General features: G+C 38.1%; 2 long non-coding RNA genes across 3 annotated transcripts in view; one reads left to right on the top strand and one right to left on the bottom strand.

Annotated features, from left to right (window-relative positions):
- The window catches only part of LOC109306544, a 90,720-nt gene that overhangs the window by 10,321 nt on the left and 52,759 nt on the right, over window positions 1–27,640 (top strand). The window lies entirely within an intron of this gene.
- LOC109306543 overlaps window positions 1–27,640 on the bottom strand; it is a 66,801-nt gene that overhangs the window by 16,021 nt on the left and 23,140 nt on the right. Inside the window, exon 4 of the long non-coding RNA XR_002100032.1 lies at window positions 14,092–14,252. This is a non-coding gene — a long non-coding RNA (uncharacterized LOC109306543). The remainder of the gene's footprint in view (window positions 1–14,091; window positions 14,253–27,640) is intronic.

Below are 27,640 nucleotides of genomic sequence, written 5' to 3'. Positions count from 1 at the left end.
ATGATTCTCATCATCATCCCTTCACCACCCAGATTCCTGAGAAGTACGTAAGTTCTAATGAAGCTCTAATTTACACTGAAACATCACTGAATGTAAAATGGGATCACCTTCCTCAGTATTTTAGAGGTGCTCACCAGTGTCACTTCTGAAGTATCCCTGGACTTACACTAGAACTAATTTCCAATTTATGCAGTGCTGTGGAGACACCCTCATTATGAGATTTCAACATAACACAAACTACTGGTGTCATGCTTATTAGGGTTGTGCTAAGCTTCAGTACCTGATTCAATTAGGCAAAGATTCAGTCCAATTCGGTGGCCAAATCTCCAAATTCAAATTGAATCAGAGGACCCTTTAATCTCTCCGAATTGATTCGGAACCCTCTGAACCAATGGGGATGCATCTACAACCAATGCTTGGGGGTGCCAGGGACAGTAATGAATAGGTCACTCTAGATCACTCTAGATATATCCTGTTCATATGTTTTCCATCTAAAGTATCCATTCCTGCCACTGTTGCATACCTAGTACTGGGCTAGATGGAACCATTGTTCTGACCCAGTACAGGATTTCTTTATGTTCTTAATCTTAAGATCCTAGTGTAAATTACTACACTGTTTTTGCTGCTGGTGTGTCCACAAGGCCAAAGAGTTGGCACCTGTACACAGAGATGATTATTGCAATATCTTTTTGATATCCACATGAGTGGATCTAGGATCTTGAAAAGGGAGATGCAGATAATGTAGTACATCATCCTATATTACACAACACATATTCTTCTCCAGTTAAGAAGAAATGAGATGCTTTACTATGCTGGGGGCCTAGGGTTATATTATTCCTTTTAAAATCGAAGCAAAAATAAATACAACTTTGTTGGAATGTGCATTAATTTGCTATTAGGTATTAAAAATAATGAACTAGACAAATATAATCAAACAACACTGTTTCATTAGTTCTGTAGTCATTAGAGTTAAAAATACATCACTTTTTAAGATTCATAAAACAAAATCTAGCCTCCCTGAGCATCTTGCCAGTGCACCCAGTACTTCACTGAAAGTCATTTCCACACCTGAGTTAATATTCACCTGAGTTAACATTTCCATACCTGAATTAATGCTTTTAGCTAGAGCTTAAAACAGTCTGCAACACTGTTAAGTATGAGATGCTAATATTACCAGGAGCAGCTGACAGAGCAGTATTGAAGAAGAAAAGATAGCTTGATTAGTGGAACACCAGGACCATTGAAAAGGAAAGAGGTTTGTAAAAGTTTAAGAGGAATCCAGTAAATTATAATGAGCCATGCAGTCAATTATTTCTCTCTGCTGCCTAAATAGAAATTTTCCTGTTGCTGTAAGGCAGTTGGTTTTAAACTCTGAGTGGAGTTCAAAGGTGGATGCGACTGCAGCACTCCACACCTCTCTGGAACCATCCCTGGACAGATAAAAGTTAAGGAAGTAATTCACTGAAACTTCACCAGTTTCAACAAAGACATCATTCATAAAAAGCATTTAAAGTCAACTATAGTTTCTGTACGTACATTAATTTCTAGATCAGAGAGAGACATTCACTAGTCCAAAACAGCTCAACTGAAGGAGGTTCCACATTACAATCTTGAACTTGTTCAGGTGGTGACATATCAGTATGTTCAATGCAGTTAGAAGTACCCAGGATGAATGAAGAAACATCTCTAAATTTCTTCATGTCATACCATAAATATGAGACTATATCTGCTTTCCATGCTCAGAGCAGAAAAGCTCTAATTTCTTGTTAATTTAAGGCAATGTGGATGGTGGCCATGTTCCCCTGGATCTTCAAAAATCATTTGAGAAATCATTTGAGATCATCTGATTTTACCCAGTTGAGCCAGTGTTGGTAAGTCAGCAGTTGAGTCATGTTGAGTTTGCCTTTAATGTATGTTGCATCCAATGAAGAATGTAAAAGGAATTGGATCAGAGACAATGAATGGAACTATTGCAACCAAGATGGCGCATGCAAGCAACTGCTGCTATAGAAAGACAGAGCTGAACACAGGGGCGGGAAAAAATATTTGTAAATTCTAGTGAACTGCTGGTTTCTTTTTTCCAAATGCATTGACAAGTATAAATCCCAATGTAGGAAAAAAGGGGAAAAGGCTCTAATTCTGTGGTTTTCCTAAGCAGACATAGGGTAAAATTGAGTGTGAAATATATCAGTCTTTCACAGAGTCTGTTTTTGAGATTACCATACCCTGCAGAATGTTTTAGCCCTGTCTGTGCCTGCTTTTTCCTCAGACTTGAAGAATACACTGCATTCAAAAGTCTAATTCAAACTATATAAGTCTATTCCAATCATGCTGTTGAGCCAATGAAAAATACTGCTTACAAAAATACTTGCCTTGCATATTTTGGGTAACACCATGGCTACATCATTCTAAATATACCACATCAAACATATTCAGGTGGTGGTGTAGAACATGATTTGATATAGAAGGCTACCTCTTGTTACCTTTTGTTAATCAAATTGTCAAAAAGAAAGTTTGTAACTATCATACATATAATATTGCCCATAGAACAGTATCTGCATGATAGCTTGAGAATAATGAGTTGGCAAAAGTTGCCAGATGGTTGAGGTTGTATTTTTTCATAGGAAGCATATTTCTGAATCTGTTAACTTGCAGCATCCTTTTGAAGGAAGACCCTGTCAAGGTTCTAAGGTCTTTGTTCTGTGTTAAGCAAGGTCTTTATAGATAACAGAAAACTCTTTTCCTAACTAATTGTTTACCAGTGTTTCTGAATTGCTTTCAATACTCATTTTTTTGTTCTGTTTGGACTCAGGACTGAAAGAATCAGATCAAGAGGCAGGGAGAATTGATTAAAATCAAAGGGACTTATCAAAAAGAGAACTGGTCAAAGGTTTAATGTCAGTAATAAGTTTCTGAAAGAATCAGGAAGAACTAGAGCTCAAAAGATGAATGAAAAGCACCAGCTGAAAACAGAAAAAGAGGTAAAAGATAGGGAAGATGATACAGTTCCAACTCCCCTTAAAGAGGGAATCTTGACTTCTGACCTTTGCAGAAGAATTGCCTCCCAGAGCTTAAGTAGGCATAATCTAGTAGTCTCCACATAGACTGACTGTTTTTATACCAATGTGGGTAAGAATCACAGAATTTTCCTGGAGCTCAGAATTTATTCTTATTGTTGTTGTTCTTACTGTTATTATACTCTAGATCAAGACTTAGTGTGCTTGGGGTGGAATCAAGAAAAAGGAAAAAGACAGATCATGGCTCAAAATACTTACAATTTAAAGGACAAGAGACAGACACCGACAGACAGGCAACTACAAAAAGACAATGGGATGATACTGGGTTAGCAGAAGATGAAACAGTCTCAGCACACCAGTAGCCCAACCCCACTGATGGTCAAGCTTTTTTGTAGGGATCATGACAAAGGAGAGTGTTAAGGTGGCATGTAAACAAGAAAATGAAAGTATCTTTGCTGATATTAACAGACAGCTCCTCTCACATTAGTGGCAGTATAAAAATAAAAATAAACATAAGCAAGCTTTTTTGAAAATCTTAACAATTGGTGATTTGAGGCAGGCAGGCAGGCATCATGGGCCAATTAGATGAGGAAGTCAATCTCTTAATATTAAATGACAGGTGAGAAGTATGGGATAGCCCATAGAAGTGAAAGGCCCTGAAAGTGAAGAAAAGTAGCTTATTAAGTGACACAAAAGGGCTAGTGGAGAAATGTAAGGTAGGAGAGAAAATGGTTGAAGTGACACACTAGTTAAATGGACCTTTGCAGTAGTATTTTGGATAGATATGAGTAGGGCAGGGCTACATTTGTTAATAAGTTAGTAGTAATTGAGACGTGAAATGATGAGAACCTGGGCAAGCATTAAAACAGCTAATGGAAAAACAGAATTTTTACTTTCTCATGTAACTTTGAAGTTATTTTACATTTTATTTTCTTTGAAACATACATTAGAAAAGTTGTAAATCTTCACAATATAATAAAATAATTATAAAGGGAAATTTTCCCCTTAGATCTATATATAGAGGGATCAGCACCTTTTCTGCATGGATGCTGGAGAGTCAAGCACCTCTACACCTCTGTACTGCAGACCTGTGGAAATAAACTTTGCAGGTCTGGGACTTTTCATGTGACTTGACAGTTAATAGGACTTTGAATATTGGGGCCCAACTGGGTATAGGGCTAGACTGGCTTTCTTTTCTACAGTAGGAATAATTCTGTTCAGACTCACTCACCTATTTCATTCCCCAAACCAAACCTTGAGGAAAGTCTGCCAGGGCAGCTTTGGTTAGTTTTAATTTCCTAGCACTTCCTTGAAGTTTTTGTTTTAAGAGGACATGAGCAGAACTGGTTGAAAGTCAGAATTTCTATTGCATAGGAAATTACAATATTGTGAAAAAGTAATTCCAGTTGGAGGATGAAGAATAGAAATTTCATAATTTCATTGAATATAAAAATTGTTAAAAAACCCCAAACATTTCATTAAAAACAATTCAAAATGGAAGTCATGCTGGGAGATTTACAAGTCATGTAAAATACCCTGTTTTCCAGCAGGTCTCTGCTATGTTTTTCAAAACGGGACACAACTTGTTCATTGCATAAAAGAACGCAGATCCCAAACCTGGGATTTAGTACCAAAAATATAAAACCACTAAAAGGGAACATAACAAAACCTGAATGTATTTTTTGCAATTTCTTAATATGTAGTTACATAATTCATAATTACAAAGTACTATATTGATAATTTGAAATCTCTTATAACCTTTCACTTCTGAAACAAAAATGCTATCAAGCTAATTAATAAATGTAACTTCCAAAGACAAAAGAGAAAATTGTGCCCATTAACATTTATCCCAATGTGTACAGATACTAAATGAATCTGAAATTAAAGCTTCATAATACATAATACACTTGATACAACAAAAAAGTACAAAAAGCTGTTATACACACAGCTTAGTGGTTAAAAGTACAGCCAGCACTAGAAAGAATATCGTAACTCTTTCCTGCCATGGCAGGGGGTCAGACTTGATGATCTGCTCAAGTCCCTTCCGACCCTACTAACTATGAAACTGTGAAACTGGTTCTTCAAGTTGTGTTGCCTGCATGGATCCTGCATATGCCACATTTTCATGAGGTTGGGCTTTTTTGGCCAGGAGTATCTATCAAGGCCATCCTTGTAATTTAAATGCCACAGAACTCTCCACCCAAGATTATAAAGGACCAAAAAGGCCAAACCATGCCTCAATTTATTCACCAATACAAACTCCCAGAGGAACAGCTCTTGTAGTAGCATGGGAAAGGAGTGTAGATATGGAATCCATGCAGCCCATAAATCTTGAAGAACCACAGTTACTGTAAAGTAACTGATCTTTCTTTTTTTTCAATGTTTATCTAAATGTTCCATTCTTGGTGGCTAGGAATCAGTTGTCTAATTGGTTGGAGGTAGATAATAAGAGTTCTGCTTAATAAGCACAGAACAGTTCAACACAGAATACTAGAATCAGGCCTTGTAGTCACCACTGAAAATCAGTATCTTGTAAATATGTAGATTAAATTCTACATAGCTCCTTAAATTTAAGATATAGGAATATCCTCAAACATACAACAGAAGGTGCAAGAATATTAGTATAATAAGCTATAAAATGGCTAGGTAGACGGGTTCCCTTAAAAAATCTTGGGAACAAAGTGGGAAACATAATAGCAGCCCTATATGGGGGATATTATACAAATTATCGCTGATAGATGGACTCTTATGGGTCTGATGGAGAGTCTAGCTTTTTTAGGGTTAGTAAATAGTTCAATACAGTTGGAAGCAATTATGTTAAGGTAGATCCCCTGCAAAAAAAACCTCTTCCATTTAGATTTTAAAATAGGCAGCTGAACAACTTTTTTTCAGGGGATCATGCAGGCAACACCTAGATGTCAAAAGTAATGACATTAGGGTCTATATATATATATGATCTGACCACTATTATGGGAGACTGTTGAAGTAAGCAAGTAAACTAATGGTGGCTGCTTTGACAGGTTCATTAAAGGCAAAAAACTACACTTCCTTGTCCACACTGGGGTTATCATAATTATTTATCTTGCCTTGTCTCAGTTTCCTCAGGCCCCACGGTTGCATGGGGATCAGCAAAAAGGCATACACTAACTCCAGAATACACTGGATATGAAAGACATTTATCAGGGTGTTTGGGTTTGCGCCCGCCCCTCCCCTCCGCCACATACACACTTTCTGTCTGACTCTTTTTTTCTGGGCTTCTGTAAATAGGTTAACTTGTGGGCCATGTAAGCATATGGTTTCATGACACACTGAGAATGATCTCACTCTCATGCCTGCTGACAGAATGCATAACTTACCCTGTCTGTTAGCACTGGGACTGGGGACCCCCAAAGAATGCCTTGTATTCCAAGCAGGCAGTCCCGAGCTTTAGGATGTTTCCAGAGAAATTAGAATCTTAAATGGATCCCAGGCCCTACCTGCCTGGTAGGGAGAGATGGGGAGTATCTTTTCCACCAGTTTACCTAGGAAAGGACTTTTTGTGATACCATAACCATTCTGTTTATACAGCATCTGCTAAGTGAACACATTCATTTCAGCTATCTTGTACAAAGTATAGGTAAAATCTGGCATGTTTTAATCACAGAAATACATGAAAGCATGAGTCCTAAAATCTAAGACATTTTGAACTGATATTCCTGGGTAGGTCTGAAATTGTTAATGAATTTTCTTATTGCCTGGAATCTCTTTTTTGGGAGGTAAGGTCTTGCCAATCTAAAATTTAAGTGTAGTCATATGAGCTTTATACTTGAAGTCAAAATTATTGTGAACATTTGTTAACTCTTGAGATCACTTTATTCAGACAGTTTTCTAAACCTTTGTTTTAGTAGATCTCAGGAGTTAACAAAGGGTTAGAAAGGACGTCAGGAGGCCATCTAATCCAACCCCCTGCTCAAAGCAGGATTGTCCCTCTAAACTATCCAGTCAAGGGAATCTCTATCATGTCTTAAAACTTTCAAAGATGGAAATTCTGTAACCTCTACGGATAGCCTGTTCCAGTGCTTAACCACCCTCATAGTGAGAAAGTTCTAACACCAACCTAAATTTTCTTGCTGCAATTTAATAACATGGCTCCTTGTCCTATCCTCTGCACCATAGAGAACAGTCTATCTCCATCCTCCGTACAACCACCTGCAGGTACTTGATGAGTGTTATCAAATCCTCCCTCAGTCTTCCCTTCTCCAAACTAAACAATCCTAGTTCTCACCACCTTCCTTCTTAAGTCATATTTCCCAGGCCTCTAATCATTTTTGTTACTCTCCATTGGACTCTTTTTAATTTGTCTATATCTTACTTGAAGTGTGGAGCACAAAAGTGGATGCGGTACTCCAGCTGTGACCTCACCAGTGCTGAATAGACTTGATTTGCAAGTGACATTCCTGTTAATACAACCCAGTATGCTATTACCTTTTTTGCAACAAGAGGACCCTGTTGGTCATATTCAGCTTGTGGTCTACTGTGACCTCAAGGTCCTTTTCTGCAGTACTGCAGCCTAGCCAGTCCTTCCCCAGTCTGTATCTGTGTATGTGAGTGTTCTGTCACAAATGCAGGACTTCGCATTTGTTCTTGTTGAATATCATCTGATAGATTTTTTAACCCTTTTTTCCAATTTAATCAACCAAAGTCATTCTGAATCTTAGCCCTACCCTCCAGATTTTCTGAAACTCCACTGAGTCATCAGAAAATTTGCTAAGAATGCATTCAGTCCCATCCTCCAAACTGTTAGTGAAGATATCAGGCCCCAGACAGACCGCCCCCCTAAAGGGCCCTACTTAATACCTCCTCCCAAACAGACATTGAGCCACTGATAACTATTTATTGAGCATAATGATCCAACCAGTTTTGAGTCCACCTTAAAGTGTTTTCATCTAGTTCAGTGGCTCCCAACCTTTCTTTGCTACAACCCTAAATCAGGGTCGCAACCCCCGCCCTTGCTGTCGACTCACTCATGCCCGGCAGCACCAGCAGAGCCCGGGCAGGCCAGGATCACAGGGGGCAGCAGCAGCGAGAGCCGAGTGGATCGTGTGCCAGGCGAGCTTCACAGGCAGGAAGTGCGGAATGAGGGGTGAACCCTCCGCGACCCTGATTTGGGTTGTGCCCCGAGGTTGGGAGCCACTAATCTAGTCTATAATTCCTTAGCTTACTAGTGTAAATGAAAAGGCTTGCTGAAATCAAGATGGATCACATTCACTGCTCCACCCTGCCATCCACAGAGCCTGTCACCTTGCCTTAGAAGGAAGGCTAAATCATAGAATCATAAAAAATTAGTGCTGGGATCTCAAGAGGTCATCTAGTCCAACCCCCTGCACAAAGCAGAACCATTCCCAACTAGATCATCCCAGGCAAGGCTTTGTCTAGCCAGGTCTCAAAAACCTCCAAGGATAGACAGTCCACTACCTCTCTGAGTAATCTGTTCCAATGTTTTACTACCGTCCTAGTGAGAAAAAACTTCCTAATATCTAACATAAACTTCCCTTGCTGCAACTTGAGACTGTTGTTCCTTGTTCTGTCATCTGCCACTACTTAGAACAGTCTAACTCCATCCTCTTTTAAAACCCCTTCACATAGTTGAAGGCTGCTATTAAATCCCCTTTCAGTCTCCTCTTCTCTAGACTAAATAAGCTCAGTTCCCCCAGCCTGTCCTCATAAATTATGTACCCCAGCCCCTTCACCATTTTCAATGCCCTCCACTGGACTCTCTCCAATTTGTCCACATCCTTTCTTTAATGGGAGGCCCAAAACTGAACACAGTAGTCCAGATGTGACCTCACCAGTGATGAACAGAGGGAAAGAATCACTTCCCTTGACCTGCTGGCAACAATCTTACTGATGCAGCCCAGTATGCAGTTAGCCTTCTTGGTAACAAGAGCACACTGTTGGCTCATATTCAGCTTACTGTCCACTGTCACCTCCAGGTTCTTTCTGCAGAGCTACTGCCCATCCAGTCAGCCCCAAGCCTATACTGGTTCATGGGATTATTCTGTCCTGAGCACAGGACTTTGCACTTGTCCTGTTGAACCTCATGACCCAATCCTCCATTTTGTCTAGGTCATTCTGAATCCTTGCCCTACTCCCCAGCATATCTGCTACTCCCCACAGCTTAGCTAAAGCCTCCATTTTCAATGTATAAACAGCAGATGAAGCTGCTGGGATGTCCATCATCAAAGATGGGCTTTCAAGCCTCTTTTTCTTTCAGAAAGTAGTAGAAATAAAAGTCCTACTGCAGAACTTTAAGGGGCTGTCATTCTGCACTATCAACATAATAGGGAACCCTGCCTCTTGTTTTGGTTTCTTAAGAACAAGGATCCTGGTATTCTGTAATAAAAAAAAAAAATCCCCAATTTTGGATTTAAAAAAAAGTAACCTAAAATCTACATTTTCTATGATGAAAATGAAACACTGCTAATATATATACATATACTTTTTTAAAACCAAATATTGGGGATTTTTGTTATCAGAGAAAACCAGGATCCCCTGCTTATGAAAAGTGTTCCTGAACAGAGATTGGAAAGACAAAAGAATGTCAGCAGCACTGTGTACGATTCCAGTGCCACATTAGTCACTACCAAGGTAGCAGATAATTTTTTTATCACATAGGTGATTAAAACTGAAGTAGATGATACCAAGGTCATAATCACAGAGGAATTCAATATCAAGATACTGGTACTATGATCAGTACTTAAGGGGCTGGTACCAAGAGTGGCATGGCCTGCTAATAAGAGAGTACTATATGTAGAATCAGGATATTAGAATGAACCCTTCCTAAAGGTTTATGGCCTTTAAATATACATATAGAGAACAAGTTATATAGCTGACGGCCCTTTTGCCCCTTGCCACGGTTAAAGGACCTGTCACTGGTCTCATCTTTGTAGTTATGTTCCTTTCTGCTCTTGCAGACTTTCATGTCAATGTTGTGGTAGATGAAAGAAACCCAGGAGTTTAGAGCCGCCCACCTGACTAAGAGACCCTGACTCAGTCAGTGCCCTGGAACCTAGTTGTAGCTCTCTAATTGGAGTCTAAGGAGGTTTGCATTATTTCGCAGAAAAGTTTCAGCCTTCCTTCCCTCACAGTAAAAGATAGTCTTCAAGAAAGAGTGACAGATCTAGTACAGACAAAGACAAGGTATGTTCTTGGAGTACCTGTCATTAATGGGCATTGAAACATCACATTGGGAATAAATATTAAATCCCAGTGACATAGCTTTTGCCATAATTCTAGAATTTCTATAGAGGGTTATCTCCTATGTATATGTATTTTGACAATGGGCATAACAAGAGAGAAATTACTCTGAGTACACTTACCATATTCTTATCTATATAGCTAAATAAATCACGCAGTGCATAAAGTGGTCAGATAACATATGAGTTCCATCTCGCTACTACAGGTTATAAGAAGGAGCTAACAGTGGTTGAACCTACTCTATCCCTTATGTTCTCAAGTTGGAGAACTCAAAGACACTTAAGATATAGACCTTGCTTAAAGGATCCTGCTAAAATGAGCTCAGTATATTCCAAATGAGCACTGATTTGTTGTACAAAAATTGTGCATATACTTGAAAACACTGTGCTTTGGGCAAGCCAGCTGGAAAAACGGATAACCCATATGTTGGGTTCAAAAACTGAAATCATCTATATTACACACAAACTTATCTGTTCTGGGTAAATAAATAACAAAATCTAAATTGCATTAAAATAAGTTATTGGGAACAGAGAGTTGTATATTTTTCTTTATTTCTGTATATCCCCATTTTATTATCTGTATGGTGAATTCAAATCTCCATATAGATTCAATCTCATGAAAGACTGACCATGTCTACACTTAGCACACAGTAAATGAGTCTACTGCACAGTAAATTTACTACCTGTAAGCACAGATAGTAAATTTACTGCATAATAAAGTCAAATAGCATTAACTGCACATGCAGACACACCCAATGCATGTTAAATTCTGAAGTTCATTGGTTTCATTATTTCTCAAATAGGCTGGTGAGAAAAAAAAACTTTATTTCAGCAAACAGAATCATGTGTGTTACAGTGACATGGTCCAATGAAAAATATCACCAGAAAAGCCTTGCTTCTTGCCTATTTCTTGGACCATCACAACTACAACACTTCAACTCTGCTACAGCAACATTTACCCATCTATCATACTCCCCAGTGCAGAACTATTTTCTAAAATTTATTTTCTAGTGTGTGTCCTAGTCTAATTTTAACCATCTCATGTAGTGCATTTATCACTTCAAGATATTATTAGGCCTTGCTGTTAGAATGGGAGAACAGTCTGAAGTAACATTTTCTGAATTCTACCCCTTTGCTTCATATTATACACTATTGTCAATCTACATAATTTCATATTGTTCAAATGTACATGTACATTATTATGCCTGCTTAAACATTTACCCAAAATACATATTTATTTTTTCTAACAGAACAAGCCACATAACTGAACATAGCACTCTAGCTGTCTCAACTTCAGTGAGATCTGGAATACAATCCAAAATGCACAACAACATTGAATCATCATGCTAAAAAGTCTTAGCCTAATCTTCAGTAAATATTTTTTCTAGATAGTAAAGTCAACAGGAAAAGATATTTTAGAAGTTGTTCAAGAAGAAAAAGTGAATAATATTAACATATAGTTTTCGTTTGTATTTTCAAATAAAAATATATAAGATATTCATTGCAAATATTCTTAAATTAATAAAAATGTTCAAGAGCAAGTTCTGTTAGCTTAAGAACTGAACAGTAAAGAACTATACAGTAACTTCACCTCTAGATAAATTGGTTTAGGTAGCAAAGGAAGTATATTTAAAACACCTGAATGTTTCTCAGTTTGGTCAACTCATTATTTCACAATTTAACTGAATTACTCAAGAGACACCTGAAGCCACAAGTACAATGATATTCCAAACTTTGCCCCCATGGGCCAGATCAGTGGCATGGAGCTGATCCGCAGGATGGATCCCATGCAGAGCTGGTAGATGGGGTCAGTCTATGAGTGCAAGCCAGCGTACAGGAATCCAAGTGCACACCAGACTGTCTCTGCACACCCAGATCTGCCCACATGTTGAACCAACCCTACATGCTTGGATCTGGCCACACCCTGGATGTTATCCAGCCTGCAGGTCTCCCCACAGGTATGAAAATTTGGAAGAAACAGAGCAATTAATACTGCCACTGATCCCTGTCTGCCATGTTTCAAGACCATTGGGGAGCCCTGTGGGCTGGATGACAACTCTAAAGGCCAAATCTGACCAGTAGCCCAGGGGTTGAGCACCCCTGTTCTAAGCTACTACAACTACTTCTTCATTTCCATGAGTACTCATGCACTTTGTTTTTAAGAAATCTTATTAAAATGTTATATTCATTTCTTTTATAAAAGTATCAGTTCTATTTTCTACGTTGTCATATATATTCCTGCAAAAGCTTAGCTGAGCATCACTGTTTCTCTTTTCTCTTTGCATTTATTAACATAAAAGTGTACTACTAGGGTAAATATGTGACTATCATCCTTGTCCCAGGATCCAGTAGAAATTTCAACATGCAGTGTATTTAATTTATAGGAAACAAGGTTAAAATGTGCACTCAGCTATTGCTGGCAAATACAGACTTCCAAAACCAAACATCAAATTGACTATATTTCCCTAAGCAGCTTTTGATTACAAACATTTTAATTTTCAGTGGGCCATTCCCAGAGATACCTTTTCCTATACTAGCTCTCAACTGGATGAAGACATTTCCTCCAGTTGAAAAATAGCTAAACTTGCAGTAAATACAAGGGAAAGTTGAATGTCCACAGTTTCTGCCATCATGGACCAAACTTAAGAACAAATATTCTACATCATACATTTTAGTTAAAACACCTACTATAATGACTGCTTTTATCTTTAGAATATAAGATCATAAGCAGGTATGTTTTTACTATTTCTCACAGTAAAAAACACGATTCAAAAATATTATCGTTTTCCCTCCAAAATAAATTTTGCTACCTAAAAAGTGTAAGTAGGTATGCTAATCTATACTCTGAATAGACAATTTAGGCAATAATGCTAATCTTTTTAATAGTCCTGCTCTTATTCTCTCATGTCCCTTTCTTTCATACTTGAACTCAAGCATATAGGATCAATGAAAATGTGTGATTCTGGGTAGAAACAAGAGCATGGGCATTGATAACTATACATATTTTTAATGTACAGATTTACCTCATTTTCTGCAGGTTCTGTATGTGTGAATTTGCTCTTATGCAATGACCTTTTTATACCAAAAATTCGTTATATGAGGTAAATTCACTCTTATGCAATCAGTATGGTGGAAGCACACTGTCAGCTGGTTTGTCAATGCATTGTGGGAGTGATGCACACCAAAATATAGTCTCCCGTGTAGATCTGTGCTCCTCGCTCATTGTCTGTGACACATGTTTCTGTAGTTGCCTTCCCCATTATGGTAACATTCACCACCACCCTGTGTTTGTGTATACTGTCTCCTGCTGGTGAGTACCAACATTGTCTTGTAAAAGTGGTAGAAATGGGTCTGGGGGTCAGTACAGTCGAGGTCTTGGAAGGTATCCCTATTTGTTACATTGTAAAGTGGGTTCCCTTTACGTGAATTCAAGTTATGCACCGTTTTCCAGGAACACGTGCATCATAAAGCGAGGGAAACCTGTAGTATGTATGTGAAGAAAAATGAAAAACCTCAGAAATCTTGAACAGAAATCTAAACTAGATTTTTTGGAGGGAATTACTAACCAATTTCATCTAAGGATTATTTTATCAGAGCATAGAAATTGTACATAAATTTCATTACTAACTGCGTTTACCCACCATAACAAAAATCCTGTCTGTTATTCTTAGCTACAAAGAGTAAAAAGAATCACTCATGTTTTTATTTAGGAATCAGACTTGCTCAGGTACTTTATCAAATAAGAAGAAAATACTTGTTAGGCTGATGTGACTTAAGGGGAGTTAAATGTATTTTGGGGACAGAATATTTCCCAGTAGGATCAGCTAAGCTACACATACCTGAAGTGAATGCATTAGGCAAGATTAGAAGCCAGGATAAATGCACTGATAACAATGAAGCACCTTCACTTGCTGCAGATAGTGGTAGAGCAAGCAGTACAAAATACAGCAACAGAGTAATCTGCAGGACCATGTAGTGTTTTCTTTTTGTAGTCTGTGATCTGTAAATAAAAATTATACATGCATTAACTTCATATGCAATCAAAGTATAACAGAATGAATAAAGATATATAAAACAAAACGCAAGTAAAAGTTCTACTGGAAAAAAGGGAATACCTTCTTTTTTGTTGATGCAAATTGAGATTAAAACTGCACATTTTAATCATCATACTCCAGAAATTATTTTTTAAAGAAGGAGCTTCTCTTTACATTTTGTTGTTTATTTTGAACTAGATGGACTAGAAGGAGGAGCAGGGAAAAGTTGGACAGAAGAGCAGCCTGTTGCCAGACAGGTTGCACTTAGAGGTAGGGGTCATGAAGAAAAATAGTGATGGCTATTCTTCTTCCAGAAAACCTTTCCAAGAGTTGTTACAAACACCATACTCTTCTTCCAGACTGCTTTTCAAAAGAATCTTTCCCACATGTTGTTATGTCACTTCTGATTTCCACACGAGTTCCTCCAACCTAAGATCTAATGAGCCAGGGTATAACTTTCAAGCACATAGACCAATACCTTTTGAGACACAAGGCACCCATCCAAAACTTTTCAGAATTTAGTGACACCCCATTTAAATATATATTACATTATAATATAAACATTATTATTATGCTATTAATTAATGCTATTAATTAATTATATACACACAATTAAATACACCTCTTCAGGCTGCTGGCAGGGAGTGCTCCCCAAACTCTGCTTGCCCCACCATATGTCTGCTCCCAACACAATAGTGGGGTCCCCACAGATGGCTCTAGGTCACTGCTGTGGAGTGGCAACCACTGGGGCAAGTTCTTCTCATAGTTACTTAAGGCAATCCATCCTGTTAGGGCCTTGGGTCCCTAACAGACACCCTAGACACCCAGGTGGCAGGAGCAAGATGCTGGGCTATGCCTGCAGCACCTGGGAAGTATTGAGGAGGTAGGAAGAGTAGGGGGTGGGACAAAGGACACAAGGCCTGGGAGAGGGAAGACAGCAGGTCAAGAGGTGCTGTGGCACAGTTACTGCCACAGCCGCCATAGGCTTGGTTTTCAGGAGGCATGCTGGAGTCAAACTGATAAGCGGCTGCAGCAGAGGCATGCCTTCCTGCATTACATTGTGCAGGCATGCATGCTGCTGCTTCTGCAGCCCTTCCTAGTTTGACTTTGACATGCGTGTGGGAACCTGAGTTGTGTGGGGCAGTTTCTCCCCACAGTGGCAGCACTGGCATCGTGGCACCCCTGGCAGATTTGCGCAGCCCCTGCTTGAGAACCACTGATGTATCCATTCTACTGGAGCCTGTTCTGATTCTACCAACATTTCTTGCTGGTTTTCAGTTTACTGTTTTTGGTGTTTAAATATGTAATTTAGAATTTCTTTTTTTTAGGTTTTTCAGTATTGATTTCACTTTCCTCATCATAGAATCACAGATATCTACTGCTGGAAGGGATTTCAAATTATCTTTCAGATCAGGATTCAGCAACTTGTGACCCATGGGCCAGAAAAGGTCCACTGTGGCCTGTGAAGGTCCAATCCTGTTGTTCCACTGCCTCTGTGCCTCTCTTGCAAGGGAGAGTGTAGCCAACTGGCCATTCCAGGAGGCAGAGACTTCTAGATCTCAGCCATGGCTTGGTCATGAGCTCCAGCCCTTACTGGCAAAAGGCTGGCGAGCCTTGTTCTAGTCTAGACCATCCCCTGCATTGAGGCAAGATCAAGTATACCTAGACCATCCCTCACAGCCATTTGTCTAACCACACTTAAAACACTCCAGTGAAAGAGATTCCACAACATCCCTACCTACTGTATTCAGTGTTTCACCAAAATATCTAACCTAATTCTTTGCAGCAAATTAAGCTGATTTCTTCCTGTCCTGCCCCTGTGAACAATTGATTTGTCCTCTACAGCAACTTTTTCTCTCTCCCCTTAGTCTTCTCTTTCCAAGATCAAACACAGTTCCTTCAACCTTTCCTCGTAGGTCATGTTTTTAAGCCTCTCATTCTTGTTGTCATCTGGACTCATCCTTTTTTATGACCAAACCATATTTTTTTTTGGCCTTTACTTTGTTCAGTACAGATATGTAACAATTTAACTTTGTCATTTACTGACTTAGTGTATCACTTTGCATGCGTGTTCTTTTGCTTCATTTTTTTAAATTAGAATATTTAAATTCTGCATTAAATGTAGTGGTATTCTGAGGCTTATTACATACAATAGATCTATATTCTTGAAATAACAAAAATATTTTTTCCATTTTCATATTCATGTCTATGGTTATATTAGCAGAACATATTTACTTTTCTCTAAGTATACAAAGTTTAACAACTTTTCTTCTAAGTGTTTTTCTTGCCTCCCTGAACATTGAACAGTCTTTTTTTGGCTCCCTTTTATTAATAGTACTTTGGATCTTCCAAAGCACTTTATAAATACAACCTCATAAAAACCCTTGAAATGGCAGCCAGGAACCACAGTTATCACATCTACTACTGATGAGGAAACTAAGGCGCAGAGTGATTCTGAATATGTCTATAACATAGTAGCAGCATGCCCCAGACAGAACATTCCCAAGTGTGTCCCTGCCCAACCATCCCTGCTTGCACACTCCAAACCTGGTAATGTTCCAGCAAGGCTGATCCTGGAATCCTCAAAAGCCACTATCAAACATGACTGAGATGGAGGTCATGAAAGCAGCCACAGAGGGACACTTCAGAGCAGCCTCACCACCCTGTTTCTGGGTTTGCAGCATGGGGCATTATCAGAAATATCCCAGTTAGTGCACAAGCCTACATAGTTTATGCAGTTACCCAGAAAGTCCATACTAGGACCAAGTATAGAACCCAGATGTCCTCACTAGAAATCTCATGCTTGAATTACAATTCCTGTGCACATGCACAGGTCTGAAGTGATTTTAATTAGAGTTAATGACAATTTTTTCGAGGGTAGCAAGACATCCCTATAATTGGTATTGCCAAATCATTGAGGGGGTAATACAACGATGTCACTGCATTTCAGTTATAAAAATACTTAACTAACATTAGTGCTTTCTTATAAAGGTAACTGTGGATGAGATACATTAGTCCATACATTCAGTATCCCTCCACTGCTGTAGCCAATAGACAAAATATGAATAGGCTTAGCTCCATACATTCATGTGTTAGGACATATGCTTGAAGTCTTTCCATAATGTAACTTACTAATATTTTTTTTCAAACGTTTTATTAGTCTGTATTTTTTCTGCTAATTAGAAAGTTTAAGAATTAAACAAAAAATGCTCAAACTATTGTGCAATGATGCCTATCCTGTTTTAAGGATTAAGGGCCAAATTAGGATACCCTTATTCCCTAGGTCATTGATTTAAAGGAGAATACTTAGTGCAGGCAAGGCAATCATCCACTACAAAGGGGAAAAAAGGAAGGTTTGACTCAAAACCCTACCCCTTGTCTCTACTGTCTAAGATGAAATAATTGTGTGTTCCCAAGTGATTCTTAGCTTTACTGAGATAGATGTGGCACATTAAAGGACAGAGCATGCTCCAGAGTCTTCTCAGATCATTATAATATAATCACAAGTTGATAAGTATTTTCCAATCCGTGCATTATTTTCAATAGGAGCTTTGTTCAAGTAAAGACAGGAGTATTTTGCACCAATATAAGAAAAGTCTGAACAAAGGATTCAAGATGATAAGATGCCAAGAACTGAACCAAATGTTACAGTGGTGATCTTCCTTGATATTCGTTTCAGATTCCTGTGTTAAAAGTAGTCTTCTCTATTTTTACATGCTCTCTTAAGCAAAGATAGTTTTCTCCAAGAATCAACAAATTATTTCCTGCAAATACCGTAAAAACTTCCAGTAAACATAAACTAATGTGACCGTGACTTCTATGGATCTTAAGTGTCTGATCAAATCTTCTGAGACCTCCATTGCTTAATCCACTACAACACAAATTAGAGAAGCAGTCATAGGAGTCTTCAAACTCCACATTTCACATAACTTGCTGAGCACTGGTTTAAAACTACACCTAGTCCAGATTTTCTGCCTCTCAGCACCTCTTCATTTACACAGATCATGCCACTCTACCCACAATTATGTACAGAAACATTTTCTAATAAGTGGCTTCTGCAGTTTAGTTTTGCTTTCTAATATAAATACAATCTAGTCACAGGCTAGCTGCATAATGTCATCTTAAAATCTGCTAGTTCTAGCTAAGATAATCAACAGGGATCCTGGTTTTCTCTGACTTCAAAAAATCACTAATTTTCAGTTTAAAAAAGGTAACCCCAAATCCACATTTTCCCAAATAAAACACCACTCTATAAATATATATATCCACAGAAAAATGTGGATTTGGGGTTACTTTTTTAACTGAAAATTGGGTTGTGGCTTTTTTTTACACATCAGAGAAAACCAGGATCCCCGCTAATCAATCTATCCATCTATAAAGTATGCAAACACCGTGGTATCTAGCTGCAATCCTTTCCTTAATTCTGCCTTGTTTTTCGTTAAGTACATATTGTCCTGGCTGGCTTCTTGTTAGCAATCAAGGCCTGTCATTCATATAAATTCATATAGGACCTGATCCAATGCCAATTAAGTCAATGAGAGTTTGTATTGATTTCAATATGCAATGAATCAAGCCCTTAATTCCCTTTCTGTGTAAAATAAGAAACCTCTGTGCTGTTGGCAGTCTATCACACTCAACCTGTTCAACTGTCCGATGTTTCTTTATCTAAAAATATATATATTCTTTAACAGAAGATTTAGAAATACAGTTTCCTAATTAATATTTTCAGGCCTCTGATATGCTCAAGTGTTTTCTAATGCAAAGTCCTGCTTCATACTCCAGCAGCTTGCTTTAAGTATTCTTATCTGTATTGTCTGCAATAACTCCTATTTTTTTAGAATCTCTTCCTCTGCAACTTAAGAAATGATTATTTTTTCCTAAAACAGGAACTACAGTGTATTGGCATTTTCAAGCAAGTTTAGAGTAACCAGACCAATATCCTGAAGGAAGTAGACAAATAAAATATTTGCTGTTAGGCTGTCATAATTTTCTTGCTGTTAGGCTGTCATAATTTTCTAAGTTTATATTGGTGAGGTCATAATAGTTGTTTTTTATAATAAATACACACTTTTTTCTTCACAGCACAAGTTTAACAGTATAGCAAAGACCAAATAAATATATGTATTTTAATAATGTTCAACTAAATAAATAGTATTATAATCTTTGACAAATATGTCATGTTTTTCTCTTAACCAAATTACATGGGTAAAATACTAGTTTCTTATATCTTTGGTTACTATTTTTCCACATTTTCGTAGAATCTGTTGCTACTTTTATATGTAGTGCCATAAATATTCTGAAGCCAAAATTAATCACTAGAAGCATCATAGGTCCATACCATAGGAAAGATTTTCTCCCCAGAGCTCCCCATTGAGTTGCACATATGGTTGACGAGGAGTAACAGTCCACAAATAGTGAAGCCAGAAACAGCCACTTAGTTTATCCAGCCAGAACCCCTGCATATTTGCAGAACTATTTCTTTACCGATATCATTCTTCTTAATGCCTTATCTAGTATACTTTTAAATATCTGTTAGTATAGTGCCTTTACTTTCAATTGTCAGTTCTATTTATCAGGAAGAACTGTTTCCTAATGTCTAACCTTAATTTTTCTTTCTGGGACATCAAGATATTTCTTCATGGTATCCAATATTCTGACATTGTGAATAAATCTTTTCCTACCTTTATATATTAACTCTGAATATACAGCATCATCAGTCCTCTCATTTGTATATTAGATAAATGTACTAATTTAAGAACTTCAGCTCTTTCTCATATGTACTGTTTCCATATTTTTTGCCTTCCTTCACATTTTATTTTTCCCCACTATTTGTACATCATGAACATTTCAGACCTAACTGTCTATAGCAGTAGTTCTCAACCTTTTTTGGCTCGAGGCACCACTCCATAACTTTTGTAAATTGAGTGGCACCCAAATTAAGAAAGACTAACTGATATATTAAAGTGCTTGCCCCCTTGCAAAGGAGCTGGGCATAGAGGATGGAAGATCATTCAGGCAGGGACAAGCTTGAGTCTGTGTTTATCTACTTAGCTTATCTGCTTACTTGGTCACATCTTGCTTATCCCCTCATAGCTCACTGCACCCTTCAAAGGATCTGGCAGCATTCTGGGATGCCCTGGAACTCTGGCTGAGAACCACTAGTTTATATTTAGGGTGTGTTTACATTTCTGCCCTGGACTGCAGCAGCATGGGAATAGAGGCAGCACACAGATTCCTTCTTCCAGCACCTGCTCCCTGCTCACCCCTTCCCTGCAGGTGTCCCGCACTGGCCAGGAGCAGGTTCTGGAAGAAAGAACCCATGTGCTGTCACTGCCCCCCAGCTAACTCAGACATAGGGAAGGCCTGAGAGCCACTCCCACCCCATGCTGCAAGGAGCAGCTGTGTGGAAGGCTGGACTCAGCTAGGGACAGCAGTGGAACACAGGTTCCTCCTTCCAGCACCTGCTCCCCACCAGCAGGGGACACCTGTAGGGGAGGGGAAACAGGCAGAAAGGTGGGGTTGGTAGGAGGAAACTGCATGCTGCTGCCACTGTCGTTGGCTGAGCCCAAGTCTCCAGTCACTCCCCAAAACCCCAGTTGGAGTGGGACAGGAGTGGCTCTGGTCTCCCATGACCCCAGGTGAATCAGGGGCAACAGCAGCAAGGTAAGGGACAGGGAGCAGGTTCCCTCCCTCCTTGGTGCACCTGCTTCCTGACCAGCTCCCCAATATCCTCCACCAACCCAGGGGCAACAACACCTCACTCTCAACACCCCCATAATTTGAAGGGTGGTGTGACCCCCACCCCCTTTAGTAAATCCTGGATCCACTCATACTTCTCATATAGCCTAAACAGAACTTCCTATAACCCATGAAAAAAAAGAAGGGCTGGTAAGATAACCAGTAACCACACTAAGTCAAACTATGACCTGAAAGGTAGTAATAATTTTACCACATGCTGGAAGACTGTCAAACTGAAACAGAGTTATATCAATAACAGAATTGCAGTACTATACACTCTTTTTTTAAAAACCATAGAAATATGGAGTAGTATGCAGTGTATAAAATATACTGGAAAAGGGCATTTTTTATATCAGTGCTCAAGTGCTAACACTTTACTATTATTTTATAGTCAAAACACCCATGACCAATATGCCACATGCAAACAGGCCTCATATGTCACATGCATCTTAGGCCTCATCTTGTAGCTGGCTCCATGTAGGTGGAATCCTTCTGACTTTTAATAATTTATTAGATCTATTTCACCCAAACATTCATATGCTAACTTTTTCATCATAACTTTTTTATTTTGAAAAGAATACTGATCAACTTGAGTTGCTGAATTCCTTTAAAATTCCTTCCATTAGGGAGATAACACATAATCTATTTCTTCTTTTCAGAGATTCTGAATCTTCCATTCATTCTTTTGAAATGCAATTGCATTTGATCCAAATCTACAGATTCAAAGATATTTAGACTTAGTGGAGGGGCAGTAAAGAAGCTGCTTGTGACCCTTTATAATTTTGGGAACCCAACTCTTAGTTTCATCAGATACTTTTCAATCTCTTTCTGAACTACCCTTTTATGTACGGGACATATAACTTTTTTAAATAAATGATTTGCTTCTTGATTCTTTTTAGACTGTATACACTACTACAAACAAAGGGGGGGAAAGCAGTTTTGGTAATTTAGAGAACTGTACAAGCTCATTTTGTTTTCTAGAGGTTACTTTTTAAAATTTTATGTATATGCTTTAATATAGTTCTTTAATTTAGTATGTTAATAAGGTGTATTAGGCTTCCCCAAATAGCATCAGCTTCTTCTGAATAGTTCGTTGGGCTATATATCTCCTCCATTCTCTGACAAGTTTAAATGTAATTTTTTCAAACTGTTCTTTTTTACTTCTTATTCTATTCTTACAATTTTATTTGTTCTACTTTTTTCACTAACCATCTTCCAACATTTTGTATTTTAAAAAAATCTTATTCATATTTGTTGCAGTGCTACCACTGGACCAGGGCTTCCAATAGTATTCTTTACATTCTCCAACCTTTCCTTCTACCACCTTTCCATCTATAATGACACACTTCTTTATCTCATTTCTTGCACCAAAGTATTGTGTGTTCATGATCACCAGCTTCTAAATTTCCTCATTTCAGAGCTTTTATTTATTCTTCATTAGACAATATCATAGGACTGCTTTGACCCTCATTGCTTCTTAATGTTCTTGTAATCCTACAAGAAACTGCCCTCGTGTAGCCTATTTTAACAAACTTCACATTGTTTTTAATATAATTAAAATTGATTCATTATTTTTACATTTTCATCTACTTGCTATCAGATCCCTAACTAGCCTTTTTCGCAAATCACAGAGTAATTACTATAAAATGCATACATCACTAAGTTCCCTAGGGTTTTTGCATCCATCATTTCAGTCTGTGAAATTACTGTTTTTGCCTCAGCCATCTCTTTCAATACTTGCACACATTGTTTTTTCATTAATTTTGTTTCCTTCACCTGATCTGTCCTCTCGCAGATATATTCTAGTTGTGTCTTACCCAGTCATGTCTGCAATGCAAAGAAAGGGCATTCAATGCAATTTTGGTTACACAGGACTGGTCAGGATCAGGCCTGAAATCAAAAACTACATTTATGAACAGAAACCTCTAATTTTGCCTGATTACTTCCCTTAGGATGTTCCAGCCCTTAGGGAGAATGTGTTCCCACAATCATCTCAGTGTACCAATATTCATTTGACTTCATGTTTGCTCTTATAAACTTTTCCCCATGTTTACATTCATTCAGCAGTTGATGATGAATCACTCCTATTTTGTTAAATATTTTCCAGATATACTTTGCCCCTTTTCTTTTCTTCAAAGAAAACAGACATTCAGACTCCCTATTTAATTATCTTTATTGAGAATGTAACCTTTCGTAAAGTTGTCAAATGAAGTAAGGTAAAATGGTAGTTCTAAAATAGATGATGTATTCTTATTATTTTCAAATTGTAAATGTTTCTTTTTTAACTTTTTATCATTAGTTAAGAACATTAATGATATTGCTGAATGTGTAATAATAAAGTAAATTTAAACCAGGGCTTCTTTATATGTGTTTGTTTCTTGAACTATTCTTTGCTATGTTTGTTATTCTCTGGAAGTTGCAGGCCAGATTCTGCCATCCTGATTTATGCTGAGCAGTACCTTACACACTGAGTAATTCCACTGAAAATTAATTGGAACAGCTCCCCAAGTCCAGTTTTACTCCACAGGAGCAAGGATGATATAATCTGGTGCAATATTAACCAGAAAATAAATAGAATCAGATCCTCAGCTGGTGTAAATCAGTGGTAACTTAATCCATGCCAATTTACACTCGTTGAAGATATAGCCCATATGGACCTAACAAATTTTGTAATTCAGTCTTTGAACCCTATCATGCATTATTCTGTGGATAATTTCCATATGACTCATTTTTCATGATGGAATGAATCAACTACAACTAATTCTAACAAAAATATAATCATTGCTGCTACTGCACTGTATGTGAACTCACCATACTACTCGCTGTATTAGACAGAGATTCCAAGCCTTCCCTCCTATTTCTTAAGTGTAATGCCATTTCCTTAGTCAGCAAGTGAAACTGGAAACACAGCTGCTTCTTTAATCAGCACTAATACCAGTCATAGGTCTGCTGCTATTACACTTCATTTTCAGCCAGCACAAATGAAATCCTGAGCAACACTTCCAATATTCTAATTAGTCACAATTACATTGTTATTATAGAAATGGATATATTAGCATTTTGCAGATCCAGAATGTGCATAACAGAAAAGTTCTGTAGACTACTTGTGCAAATTCCATGTATCTTAAATTTTAAATGGTGTTTATGGCAGTATCTCAGTACTAAAGAACTGAAATGACCTAAATGAACAGTTAGCACAGGATAACAAGATACATAATATCTACATATTACCACAAAATTTAAATTTTTATATGTATTGTTGTTTTAGCAAACCATGGCTTGCCAAAATCTTCTGCTTTTGCATTATGCTGCTGTATACCTACCATGTATTTTATCTGTTGCTTTAACTATTGAAATTGACATCAATAGATTAACAGTATTCTGCTTTTATTAGTGTTTCTTTTTAGTCTGTTTTCAAATACTATCTTCTTTTAACTGCCAAGCCATTTAAAAAAAAATCTTCAGTACAGGAATACCATCAGATATCCCTTTTAGTACTTCTGTACCGATCACATTATTTTATTCCTCTTTAAATAAGTTTATATAAATATTTCAGAGACTACCGGTGCAAGTCATCACTATTACACTGGTAACTAAGATATATTTCAGTTTTGGGAGTAAAATTAATCTCTGACTGAATGCAAGGCACTCTAATATCATGGTGATACATGTGACATAAAAGCTTAGAGATAAATTCTTGCTATTGATATGCATGAATTTATTATATGTTATACTGGAAATGCCATCAAAAAGGCACACTCTGTAGCTAGCAGTGATGAAAACACACTTGAATATAATTTAAAAGGCTGAAAGCAGCATTTCAGACACATGAATATATATACAGGAAAGGAGGATAAATCAATACTAAAACAAAAGAATGAGGGAAAAGGAAATATGGCAATAATGGTACAAGGCAAGGCACTAAGATGAAGTCAAGGGAACAAGAGAAAAAGACTGAGAAGGAGGAGACAGGAAATAAAACAATCAGTAGGAACCAAGAATAGTCTAGTGCAGTAGGAGGAAAAAAAATTAATCGTTGAGTGGGTCAGAATTTTCTGGTTGACATTTTTTTTAAATATTCCACTTTCATAAAGTGAACTGTGAAGGTCAAAAAGGCTTTAATATTATTTATAGTGTAAAGATGAAAAGCCAAATCCAAATCAATCTTGTAGGCACCAAACAATACTTAGGTAGGTAGAATTTAAGCACTTTTAGTTTTAGAAATTGCAGGCCAGATTCTGCCATCCTGATTTATGCTGAGCAGTACCTTACACACTGAGTAATTCCACTGAAAATTAATTGGAACTGCTCCCTAAGTCATAACGTAATTAACCTTGCTCAACAGCTACTTAAATCCCTAGATCAGTGGGATCTCTCAAGAACCTGACACAGGTGTTACAATGATGACACCACCACCACAACAGGGTGAAACTGTCCTGTGCTTCTCTGTTTTCAGTAGGCATGCTGGAACCAAACTGAGAGGTAGCTGCAGCAGAAAGATGTCTCCATTACATATTCCTGCTTCTACAGCTGCTTCGTGATCTGGCTGTACAAGAAGAGAATGGCACAGTTCCACCTGCCACAGCAACAGTGTCAGTGACCAGGGCACAACACCACCTTGGCCTGCCCTCTTCCCCTTTCTGGGTCTTGTGTGGTCCTTTTGACCACCTCCTATCCCTCTCACCATTTCAGTGCTCCCTACATATGGCATGTGCACCCCAGCACATTGTCTTATGGCCCCAGGCTCAATATTAATAACATATTAATAATATAATTTTGTTTATATTGCAATATTTATAATATCTTTATATAATTTTTAAAACAGGGTGCCACTAAATTCAGAAAAATTTTAGAGGCGTGCCTTGAGTCTAGAAAGGTTGAGAACCACTGGCCTATATTAATTAACTGCCTCCATTTTGGCCTGAAAAACTCCCTAGGCACTTAGAATTGTGATATTCCACATGCTAGAAGCAATCTAATGTCTGCCTCACTCTTCACCTAGATTCTGTTCTAATCCAAATCAGTGTGAAGATGCCTAAATTCCTTAGGGTTGGACAGAGCACTTACCAGTTGTTTGGGGTTGACAGCATGCATGCAGGCCTTTAAAAAATATAACCAGAAGAGGCAGGGGTAGTGTTGCCCACTTTTTGCCTAATATCTTCATGGCAAGATCACTCATTCTGGAAGTGACAAATCTGGGTTTTAGGCCTATTTCAGCTTGATTGGGTGAAAACCTATATCTCCCTCTTCTGATTCCTATTGCCAGTATTTCCGGCTTTTAACCAGTGACTAACAAAATGTATAAGTAGTTCTAGCATCAGGAGTCAGAATCCAGAACTTACTATATCCTAGCAGTGTAGTATAACTATTAACCTATACAGTAACGCTCCTTTTAATTTGCCTTCCTTCTGGTGCCATCAATCTTGCACTCTTAGCTGTCCAGAGGCCTCACGTCAATAGGCAGGGGGAATAGTCTCTCATCCAGTTGAACATAGTAGGCACCGTCCTGAAAACGGAGTTGGGGGTTTGAATTGCCTTAGGATGAAGAGGACCTAGAACCCAACTCTCTTACTTACGTACCTATGTGCTCCTATCACTAAGTCCTGGGCAAAAGGTAGGTAGTGCTACCATCTATGTTCAGGAGTGAATGGGAAATGTGCTTTATACTAATCTTAGTGCTGCTATCATTTAGATATTCTGGCTCAAGGTAGGTGCCTCTCCTCTAAGCAACCTGAATTTTAAGACAAAGTAAAGGAAATGCTTTCATTACAGCCCTAAGATAAATACTTACACGCTAAGAAGGAGTGGAAGTTTATGCAAACCTTTTAGTTTCCCTTTTCCTATTGGTTAGCTGAAGGTGTCTCCCTGCTGAGCAATGAGGCTATCGGATAGCATTTGGGAAGCACTAAGGGAGCCTATTCACATGGTCCAGGGTTGCGGGTGGGGGGCACTCTAATTAAATCTCCACAATGTCTCTTGTCTTCCACATCCCGTATTTCAAAATGGCCACAAGGGTGCTTTAACTAAAGCTCATTCAATAAGTTTTAGTTAAAATGCCCCTGCCACTATTTTGAAATGTGGGACACTGAATACATGAGACGCTGCAGCATGCTGGAGCATTCTAATTAGAATGCACTAATCGGAATGCATCAGAGTACGTGTATAGGCACCCCAAGAGTCTTCATTCAATGTACAAGAGGCCTAAAGTGTAGGGGTTGTGGTACCTGAGTAAAGGTACTTAGAAGATCAGTTTGGATCTGGCCCTAATGCTATATTATTTTATTTAAACTAAAATATTATAGTTGTTTATGCTATATCTTCAACATTTGGTTTTATTTTATAAGTACTACCAAATTGCAAGTTGGTTAGGTAAGTGATCCACCACACTCCTCTGCAAACAATGATCTGGACATTTCAGTGGAAATAACATTTATAAGAGTGCCATATTCTGCTACTCTCTCTTCACTATGATAGTATTGTAGTGATATAATACAAAAACAATAATATCAATATCAAAGAAAAAAGGTCTTCAAACTTTTATATATCAGAAGGTAGAACAATTCCCCTCAGTCTGGATAAGGAAGCAGACATGTATCACTCCAAGTGCCAATGGAAG

The sequence above is a fragment of the Crocodylus porosus genome, unplaced genomic scaffold (genome assembly GCF_001723895.1).
Source record: "Crocodylus porosus isolate Cpor-Errol unplaced genomic scaffold, CroPor_comp1, whole genome shotgun sequence".
NCBI lineage: Eukaryota > Metazoa > Chordata > Crocodylia > Crocodylidae > Crocodylus > Crocodylus porosus.
The sequence above is the reverse complement of the archived record's forward strand: the minus strand, read 5'-3'. Positions and strand labels throughout refer to the sequence as shown.